The sequence below is a fragment of the Podarcis liolepis genome (genome assembly GCF_965112155.1).
Source record: "Podarcis liolepis genome assembly, chromosome: 2".
Taxonomy (NCBI): Eukaryota; Metazoa; Chordata; class Lepidosauria; order Squamata; family Lacertidae; genus Podarcis; species Podarcis liolepis.
The window spans coordinates 28,775,450-28,786,341 of record NC_139555.1 but is presented as its reverse complement, the minus strand read 5'-3'; the positions used below and the strand labels follow the sequence as shown (position 1 = coordinate 28,786,341).

Genomic DNA, 10,892 nt, shown 5'->3' with positions numbered 1-10,892 from the left:
GCACAAGGAGAAGGGGACAGCAGAGGACGAGATGGTTGGACAGCATTCTCGAAGCTACCAGCATGAGTTTGACCAAACTGCGGGAGGCAGTGGAAGACAGGAGTGCCTGGCGTGCTCTGGTCCATGGGGTCACGAAGAGTCGGACATGACTAAACAACAACACCGTGTGTGGCTGTGTCCATGTCCAATGATGCTCCATTCTTAGAGTATATTATAACCTAGTCTTCTGACACTGCATTGGATGAATGCCTTCAAGATGTTGGCCTTTCAGATGTTGCTGGACTACAGTTCCCATCATCCCTGATCATTGGCCATGCTGGCTGGGGCTGATGGGATTTGGAGTCCAACAGTATCTGGTCTGGTGGACCAAACAAGTCCTCCATACATGCTCTAGATCAAGCATGTCCAAAGTCTGTTTTGGGGGCCTAATCCGGCCCACCGATCGATTTAATCCGGTCCCTGTGGCAGTTTATTTCCTGGGGTAAAATCCTAAAAAACACTAAAAGCTCGACAACTTCAATCCTTTAAAAAAGGTCAACAACCTTGGTTGGCCCTTTGGTTGGCTCCCATGGCCCTTCACTTCATCAAATCTGGCCCTCTTTGAAAAAAGTTTGGACACCACTGCTCTAGATAATTCCAGGGAATAGTGGAATAGTGTTTATGCAAATGACCCTCTAGGAAGACAAGACTGAAGTCTGGTTCTAACATCTTGTGCATTGTTTCTCTTCCTACATGCCTTGTTTCCTTGACCTTGTTTTGCCCTTGCCTACCTTCACACCATGCCTACATTGAAGAACTATGGTTAGATCCCTTCCTCTCCACCCTCTCTCTTGCCCCTGAGTAAGAATACAGATTTGGATGTCTCATTACCTGTTGCTCGGACGCCGCAGGGACTGGAACAAGACCTGGCGGTATCACTTCCTGTCCCACTGGGACCAACCGTTTATCATCTTCTCTTGTTGCTCACCTCTCAACGTTAAAGCTCGCATTCTGAGCTCATGGCACCCCTGTTGCACAGCTTGGTCCTTCGCGCACAGAAGGGAATTCATGCCGGCTCGATTTCTGAAACAAGAGGTGATATGGGGCTCATTTCCCACAACCTCTCACCATTCTGAAGCCACTCACATGGAAGAGGAGACATTCTTGCCTGCCCAGGCCTGCACAAGTGGTAGGCTCCCTACCACTTGGCAGGCCCCAAATGCTCAGCAAGAGGATGTTTTTGGCTTGACAGATCTCAAGCCATAGAGTCCAGATTTAATAAGAGGCTATTAATATGTTTTCCCCATATATATATATGTACACAGTGGTACCTTGGGTTAAGAACTTAATTCGTTCTGGAGGTCCGTTCTTAACCTGAGGTACCACTTTAGTTAATAGGGCCTTCTGCTGCCACCACCGCACAATTTCTGTTCTCATCCTGAAGCAAAGTTCTTAACCCGAGGTACTATTTCTGGGTTAGCAGAGTCTGTAACCTGAAGCGTCTGTAATCCGAGGTACCACTGTATATATTTACCGTACATGCATTTGCCCCAGCGAAATGTCTCTTGGTGACATTATCTGCCTTGCCTTCCCTTCCCTTCTGCAATGCCAGAAGACCTCATAGACCTCCTATGGGGGCAAAGCAGGAAGTTTCAGACTGATTCTGTAGCTGAGGCCCAGAGAGGCTGTCCTCAGCCCATGGCAGAGGACTCCACCACTGTAAAGAGAAATGCCCCAGAGCACCTTGTCTGTGAGCTGAAGTCTTGAGCATCGTGTCCACATGGAGAAGTATGTGGGTATTTAATTGCATTCCGGCTGGGTGCAAGGTTAGTCATCTGGGGCAAGGAAGGTGACGTGCCTGGGTATTGTCCTATTCATGCCTACCTTCATATGGAAAAGGTCAATGTACCCGTTTTGCCTGCCTTTCTTTGGAAAGGTGCCCTGTTAGCTTAGGGCAAGGGGTGATTTCAAATACCTTTCTGATGTTCTTCATCATGAAGGACATCTGCTTTGTTTCCTCTCCTCCACCCCTTCCCCCCCCCTTTTAAAAAAGTTTTTCTGAGTTTCTGAAGACTCGCAAGCTTTTCTATGCCTCTGGGTAGTTAGGTCCGTAGTTGTAGGCTGCTTTTAGATTCGGGATGGTTCACACACTCTTACCAGGCTTAAAGGTAAAGGTAAAGGGACCCCTGACTATTAGGTCCAGTCATAGCCGACTCTGGGGTTGCGGCGCTCATCTCGCTTTATTGGCCAAGGGAGCCAGCGTACAGCTTCCAGGTCATGTGGCCAGCAGGACTAAGCCGCTTCTGGCGAACCAGAGCAGCGCACGGAAACGCTGTTTACCTTCCCGCTGGAGCGGGGATTCGAACCGCCGACTTTCTGATCGGCAAGACCTAGGCTCTGTGGTTTAACCCACAGCACCACCCACACTTAATTCAGTTTAAATTGCACCAAATTGATGCTGGGCTGGGGGCAGGCAGATTCCTTAAGCGGCTTTCAGTTTTCCCACCTGGTTTTCTTGTTTAATTTAGATGTGCCCTAAATTAAACTTGAAATGCTTACCAGAGTAAAGAAACGAGCATGGAGCTGACTCCTGGAGCCACACAGGTATCAGGGACATATGCTCTGGTCACCTGCTCTGGTTATCAATCTTTATTTTAGCTTTACAGAAGAGAACCTGAGAAGATATGTTGATGCAGGGACTTTACAAGGGCTCAAAAGGTACCGTAGTTGGGTGGCATGGGGTGGGGTATAGAAACTAGAAAATTTTGAAACCTTCTTTAGATTATTTATAGCATTTGGCTTTAAAGTGCTCTTTTGCTTCCTGCGTTTCTAGTCTTCTTCTATAAAGACGCAGGGTAAAATTCCAACGTTGTGTTCCTCTAATCATTCCATCTGCACCCCCTGTATGCTGTTCTGGGGGTTCCTCCACCGCCAAACCAACTTTGGAGCTGCAGGAGGAGAAGAGGGAGAAAGCCCTGTTGCTCAAGCAGAAGTCCTTGTGCAGTTCTTCTGCCGATGGGGCCGGTTTGGTGAATCCAGCCTGCAGGTGTTTCAAGTGTTGTCTTTGGACCAAGGCCTGGGTTCAAATCCTCGGCTGCAAAGCTCAGAGATGACAATGGGGCAATCATTGCCAGCCTAACTTCTGATCTGGCTGAGAATGGACAGCTCCACTGCTTTGCAAGTCAGAAAGCACCTCTGAATGTTTGTATGTCTTTCTCACAAACATGGCTAGAAACTTGCTTTCTAATTAAAAATCAAAAATTAAGAGTTTTAATCAATAATCAATATTATGAATCAGATGTCCTCTTGGGCCGCGCATGTGTCTGGAATACATGTAGACTTGATTAAAAGATGGTTTACCCTGTGATTGGTTTTAAATGGCTTCCCTAATTTAGCTGACGTGTAGATTAATTTTTTAAGGTCAGTTTCCATGCTGGACAAAGGTCATTGTTAGTAAAGGGCATAAATTTAAATACTTTAACATGAGCAAATGCATCTTCTCCTTTCCATTAAAAAAAATAAGTGCCAACAACCACAAGAATGCAAGGAACTAGGGTTGCCGGGAAACTTCTACTTTTAAATTGATTGAGGACGTGGATTGGAGTTTAGGGCGTATTTTAGGCCTCTGTTTGAAATTCCCAGATAACTGAAATGGGATCTCTGCCCCATAAGCCTGACAGGACGGAAGTCATTCCAGAGGGCCTGAGACCTTTTCCATGCTCTGTGCCTTCATTTCTACTATGCTGCTCCTGGTGTAATCATGCCTTTCTGGCCCCTGGATGAGAGGCAGGGGCATAAAAGCCACCATGCACAATTCCAGCAAGAATCGGGTCCTCCCTGCTCCCCTCTGTATTCTGCTCTGGTCAGACCTCACCTGGAGTACTGTGTCCAGTTCTGGGCACCACAATTCAAGAAGGACACTGACAAACTGGAACGTGTCCAGAGGAGGGCAACCAAAATGGTCAAAGGCCTGGAAACAATGCCTTATGAGGAACGGCTAAGGGAGCTGGGCATGTTTAGCCTGGAGAAGAGGAGGTTAAGGGGTGATATGATAGCCATGTTCAAATATATAAAAGGATGTCACATAGAGGAGGGAGAAAGGTTGTTTTCTGCTGCTCCAGAGAAGCGGACACGGAGCAATGGATCCAAACTACAAGAAAGAAGATTCCACCTAAACATTAGGAAGAACTTCCTGACAGTAAGAGCTGTTCGACGGTGGAATTTGCTGCCAAGGAGTGTGGTGGAGTCTCCTACTTTGGAGGTCTTTAAGCAGAGGCTTGACAACCATATGTCAGGAGTGCTCTGATGGTGTTTCCTGCTTGGCAGGGGGTTGGACTCGATGGCCCTTGTGGTCTCTTCCAACTCTATGATTCTATGATTCTATCCCTCGCTCCTGCCCACCTGAGGTATTCTCTCTGTACTAGTTTTGGAAAGATAAGGGTGGCAGGAACTAGCTGGCTATAGCTGCGACCATGTCAGCAGCATGGAAGCCCAATGTGGGTCTTTTTTTAAATTTTAATTTTATTTAACATAATTGTTACGAAATATAAGCAAAACACTGCAAATACATACACACATATACACTTCAAATAAGCATATATACATGAAAAAAGAACAAAAGAGAGAAAAAAGAAAAGCAAAAAGAAGAAGAAATAAAGAGAAAAGAAGAAGAAAAGTTGGAAGAATTTCTTCCAAATTTATTCTACAAATATCTTAATATGAAAATAATAATAAAATTTCATTGATTGACTTCCACCGCTTACACTGCACTTCCTATATACATTTTAAGCAAGATTGTGTCTGTTATTCTGTATTTTTCCCATACAATCTCACACAAATATTCTAATCAATAAATTTTCTAAATCTTTCATAAATCTATTCTAAACACAACCAATACCTTAATCCTTGTCTAAATAAATAATCATTTAGACATTTCCATTGTTTCTGAATTATTATTTTTTTGTTTTTGTCTTATCAAATCAGTCAAATTTGCTAATTCCAAGTATTCGCTTAATTTATTCAACCATTCTTCTTTGGTTGGAACATAATTTCCTTTCCAATTACCCAATGTGGGTCTTGAATGGGGGAACCTAAGAAATGGTAGATGTGAATCTAGCCGTTGGCGTATCAGCTAGTTCCGGCCAAAAGAGAACTTCAGGGAGACCAACCACACAGACAAGAAAACCTTCCTGGAACCAGGGGAGGGGAACCAGTGGTCCTCCAGATCTTGCTCAACTACAACTTCCATCAGCATGACCATTGTCCATGCTTGCTGGAGCTGATGGGAGTTGAACTCTAACAACGTCTGGCAGGTTACAGTTTCCCTCTCCTTTGCTGTAACATTTAATCTAGGAACTTAAGTGGTTGTCTTTTTTTTGGATTCCTGTTGACATTCTAGGTGCACCAGGTGGCTGCAACAGAAAGGTGGTGACACTCAACTGTGGAACACCCTCCCTGAGGATCTTGCCAGTCACTTACCTTGATACCATTTTGGTTCAAGGGAAATACCTTTTACCCCCTCCCTTCCAGAGGCTTTTTAATCCTTTCTACATTGCTTTTGTGCTGCTCATTTGTTTGTAATTCTGCTGACTGTTCATTTATCCTGTGGTGTCTTGTTCTTCTTTTAATGTTTGTGTTTTCATTTCCTTTACTCTAAATTTTAACTTTTCATTAGGCATCCTGCTGGCTCTGGAAATCTGTTGAAGGTCAGGGTATAAACTTATCAACCAACCAAATAATAGAATACCTTTATTCCACCCATAGCAAGTTGGAAAAGTAAATTCCTTCCTTCCTTCCTTCCTTCCTTCCTTCCTTCCTTCCTTCCTTCCTTCCTGACAATTTGACTTTATTAACAGTATTTTTTTGTTTCAATATTTCAATATTTGTAAACAACAACATGTAACTAAGTGAGCCTTTCTTAGAAAGGTGTCTTGGAACTAAGTTTAAGGAAAGAAATTGAGAACTGCTGGCAGGCAACAGAAGCCGGGCAGATGGGAAAAGGTGTGTGCAGTTGTGAAAAGGATGCCCAAACAAGGCTGGGGGAAAACCCTCTCAAGGATTCAGAGGAAGAAGAAGCGATGATGTGCCTTCATGGTGGCGCCAGCACTGGCCACTAAAGCTGTAGAACATGGCCAGGCCCTTCCCCTCCCACCATTATTTCAAAATCTGAATTGCGGAAGTAGAACACGAATGCTTCACACTAAGTTTACACAATTAAATGTGCCCAATTTGCATGGTGCATTCCGGTTACAGAATTTGCATTTTGTGGTTGTATTTGATTTATGTGTGGGTGTTAGCAAAAGCACACAGCCCTGTGGTAACAACTGAGCTGATCTCTAGGCAATGATATGTAGGTATAAATCTGTTTGTGCATTAAGGTGAAACCCTTGTTTTTTCACTGAACTAAAGCCCTGCAGGTATAGCAGGTTGAAACTGTCATCAAACTGTATAGAAACCCATCCTGCATGTATAGTTTTTAGGCTGAGAAAGATGAAACCCAAGGAGTTTAAGCAATGGTATTTTGGCACACAGACCTTATACAACCCCCTCCCAATTTTTGATAGAAGCTTCATAATAATAATAATAATAATAATAATAATAATAATAATATTTATACCCCACCCATCTGGCTGGATTTCCCCAGGCACTCTGGGCGGCTTACAGCATATCTAAAAATATCAAGCATTAAAAACCTCCTGATACAGGGCTGCCTTCAGATGTCTTCTAAAAGTTCTTTATCTCCTTGACATGTGAAGGGCGTTCCACAGGGACAACGCCACTACCTAGAAGGTCTTCTGCCTGGTTCCCTGTAACTTCACTTCTCTCAGTGAAGAAACCAGCAGAAGGCCCTCGGAGCTGGACCTAAGCGATGGAGCTGGAGACGCTCCTTCAGGTATACTGGGCGGTGGCCATTTAGGGCTTTAAAGATCATCACCAACACTTTGAATTGTGCTCGGAAACGTACTGGGAGCCAGTGAAGATACTTTAGGCCTGGTGTTATATGGTCCCAGCAGCCACTCCTGGTCGTCAGTCTAGCTGTCACATTTTGGATTAGCTGTAGTTTCCAAGTCACCTTGGAAGGTAGCCCCACGTAGGGCACATTACATTAGTCCAAGCGGGAGAAAACCAATGTATGCACCACTTTGGTGAGACAGTCTGTGGACAGGTAGGGTCTCACCCTGCGTACCAGATCTTCTGCAAACTTTTGATCTTTTGGCTGCATATATTATTCTCCCCCACCCCCCCACACACATTCACATCACTGGAAATTTGCTATCTGGCAAGGAATTTGATTTCCAGAAGTACATTAGAATTCACGGAAGAGTAATTGTTAGAGGCAAGGTTACTATGCCCTGCAAAGCACTCCATCACCATCACTGTCCAATGCTGAACCTAGTCTTCCCACATCCATCTCATTCCAGTCTGGGTCTCCTTCAGTATCCAGCCTCGTCAGAGTACTGGAATTCTGCAAAAACCAGAGCACTGCAAGGAGACAGAACTTCCGCTTGGAGGCTTTAGGCAAGCCACACTCCCACTGCTTCAGTTCCCCCATCTGTAAAACTAGGAAAAATAAAGACCTACTTCAAAGGGTATTTTGAGGAGAAATGATAAGAAAGTTTGAAATGCCCTTGATGCGCTGCAGCCACAGTTCCCATGCACAGTTAGAGCAGGACTTACTTCTGGGTAAGCAAGCCTAGGAGTGTGCTATAAAATTGGCTGCGATCCTGAAGAAAGGCTATACGCCCTAACAGACTAAGGTGGCAGTAAAAATGCCACTGCCTAAACCCTGTTAGCTTGAGCAAGCCAGGACTGAAGGTGTGCAGGCAGATTTTGAACACACATTCTGCCACTGACACAAACAGTAGGGAAAATGTTGCCCAGTTAGTTTGCTTTTAGTTCAGCTGCTTAGAGCATGGTGGTGATAATGCCAAGGTTGCAGGTTTGATCCCCGTATGGGACAGCTGACTATCCCTGCATTGCGGGGGTGGGGGTTGGACTAGATGATCCTCAGGGTCCTTTCCGACTCTACAATTCTACGATGCACTCTTTTCATGGTAATGAGGGAGCAGCGGCTTCTGGTCTGGCAGATCCAACACCCTCTTCCACCCCACCCCAACATGCCCCAGGAGCACACCCTGTTTCTGGACATGCTCCCCCTTGGAGCAGCGGTTCTCAGCTTGTGGGTCCCCAGATGTTGTTGGACTACAACTCCCATCATCCCTGACCACGGGTCATGCTGGCTAGGAATGATGGGAGTTGCAGTCCAACAACATCTGGGGACCCACAGGTTGAGAAACTCCGCCTTGGAGCATCTTCAGTTACAGAGTGACATCAGTGGGGCTTTCAGGTGCCACAATAGGGAGACTTCTGCCCATGGGCTCCCATTCTGCCCTTGATCTTGCTCTCACCTGGAGAGAGGGTCTGCAGCCATCCCACAGCCTCTCAGTTGCCTGCCCGGTTGATTGCAGGATTGTTTCCTTAAGCAGCGCATTTACTTCAAAGCATGCTGCATGCGAACATCAAAGGGGCTGGCTTCCATGTTTATCTCTCTTGCACAGGGGTCCTAAAATATTAGGGGAAATATTCATAGAGTTAGCAGTGACAATGGCTGCACTCCTGCACAATCAGCCTGACTGCAACATTTGCATTTTTTTACAAAATCATACATTTTTCATTTCTGTGTGATCATCACCAGCCCTTTCAGCATTGTTTGTGACAGTAAGATGATCCTCCTCACAATATCTAAGCAGGGAAGCCCTCACCTCCATTTCGCAGATGGAAAGTTGGAGGCTGGAGCAATTTGTCCCTAGTAACAAAGTGGGGAGGAGTAATTTGTCCTTCTCGCAAATTTATCCCAAACTCCTGGTCTATCTCTGTGCTCGCCATCCTGATTAAACGTTTCCTGCTGACGCTTGTGCATAGATTTTGGCAGCGCCTGTGATTTTTTGCTTTGGAACAAGGGCTGTGGCCCTGAGTGGGGAGAAGAAAAAGAACCAACTTAACTCCTATTAGCCACTGCCATTGTATCAGATGTGTTAATAATCGGGTTTGCTAATGCAATTGCTACCACGATGCGAAAATCCGACTGGAAAATGTATTAGAGCAATTATCCCTCTTACTACCTCAGCCTGGTGTAGCATTAATATTCAATTTTGATGTGGAAGTCCTATTATGTTAATGACTTTTGTGACAAAAGTCATTAATGTAAGACTCCCTCTCTCTCTCTCTCTCTTTTTTTAACGGCACGGCATTAGCTGGGTTGAATACCAACGTGACGTCGGGTAAGTCTAACAAGATAAAACAGAAACTTGCCATCGCTGCACTGTGCAGTTCCTTAACATATTCCTAGTGTGTTAGCGAGAGCTGCCATTACCTCGCTACAATGGGGAATGATATACACTACAAAGTCAATAATTCGACAAGACCGAGCCTTGTCTAGCGTGAGCTCTAGTTCCTCAAAACCACAGCCTGTTATCAGAATCTCAAATAAAAGCCTATGGCAAAGGCAGTTTGTTGCAGCTCTATGATTATAGAAATAGCCCGTCCAGAAGTACCAAAGGACTGTTTTTAATTCAATGTCCCTTGGAGCAAAGCTTGCAAACTGTCCCTCGTTACAAAGTGCATCACTCGGTGCTTTTTTTTGGTTTTTTTAAAGTCAAATTTCTGAACGTCCTGCGTTAAGTGTGGTGTGTGGTGCCCTAAATTGCAGGTGTACAAAAAGCTGAATCAGGAAAGGAAGCCATTGATGGGAAACTTCTGTAGATTTGCTCTGAACCACACGGCGTTGCATAGACACATCAGCAGTGCCTTGCATGGAACAATGCACAGCAGGCATCGAATCCCACAAACGGAGTTTGGCCCTCTCCTGGGCGTAAAGCTCACACTTATTTAGAAAAAGCCGAGCAGGATAAGGATGCAATGAATGAGAGGGATTTTCATGGGATTTAAACAATGGCTGTTTAAGCGTGGTGTGGTCCTCCTTAGTGAGACGAGGACAGCTGGGAGCTCCTCTCTTGATTTCTCCGAGTCTTTAGGTAGTGGAAGTGCTAGTGAGGAGCACAGCTTCTTGGAGAACTGTTGTTGGTTATGTTTACCTTTTGGCTTCCTTAAGTCCAGGCTGAAATTAAAAGCAACTGATGCAACCTCTAGAGTAGAAAAAGACTTTGTCTGAACTCTGGGAAAAATCACAGTCACCGAGAGCCTAAGGGTGCCTCTCTGTTAGAAGGTAAAGGTAAAGGGACCCCTGACCATTAGGTCCAGTCGTGACTGACTCTAGGGTTGCGGCTCTCATCTCACTTTATTGGCCGAAGGAGCCGGCATACAGCTTCCGGGTCATGTGGCCAGCATGACTAAGCCGCTTCTGGTGAACCAGAGCAGTGCACGGAAACGCCGCTTACCTTCCCGCTGGAGCGGTACCTATTTATCTACTTGCACTTTGACGTGCTTTCAAACTACTAGGTTGGCAGGAGCAGGGACCGAGCAACAGGAGCACACCCCGTCGCAGGGATTCGAACCGCTGACCTTCTGATCGGCAAGTCCTAGGCTCTGTGGTTTAACCCACAGCGCCACAGTGAAGCTATTTGCCTCAGGTCATGGACTGGCTTGAATATCTAGGAATATAGGGAACTGTGTTATTGCCACTAGTCCACCAGGTCCACTACTGTCTCCATTGAGCTCTCCAGGATTCCAAAGAGAAATCTTTCTCAGCTCTACTTGAAGACAGCAGGAATTGAACCTGGAACTTTCTGTATGCAGAGCATGTGCCCTGCTTCTGAGTGATGGCCCCTCCCCTTGAGGCTGGCAGAAGACTTTGAGTGATAAATGGCATCTCCTGCTCTCATACTAATTACATTTTCTCCCTCCTGCTCAAGTTTTTGAGTTCTGGATGCCCAAATAGGTTGGGTTAAGGAAGG

General features: G+C 45.4%; 1 long non-coding RNA gene across 1 annotated transcript; it reads left to right on the top strand.

The window, feature by feature from the left end:
- Window positions 1–876: 876 nt before the first annotated feature.
- On the top strand, window positions 877–3,203 carry LOC310700773. Its single transcript, XR_014522812.1, has 3 exons — window positions 877–1,168; window positions 1,592–1,767; window positions 2,813–3,203. It is a non-coding gene; the product is annotated as an uncharacterized lncRNA (long non-coding RNA).
- Window positions 3,204–10,892: the final 7,689 nt, after the last annotated feature.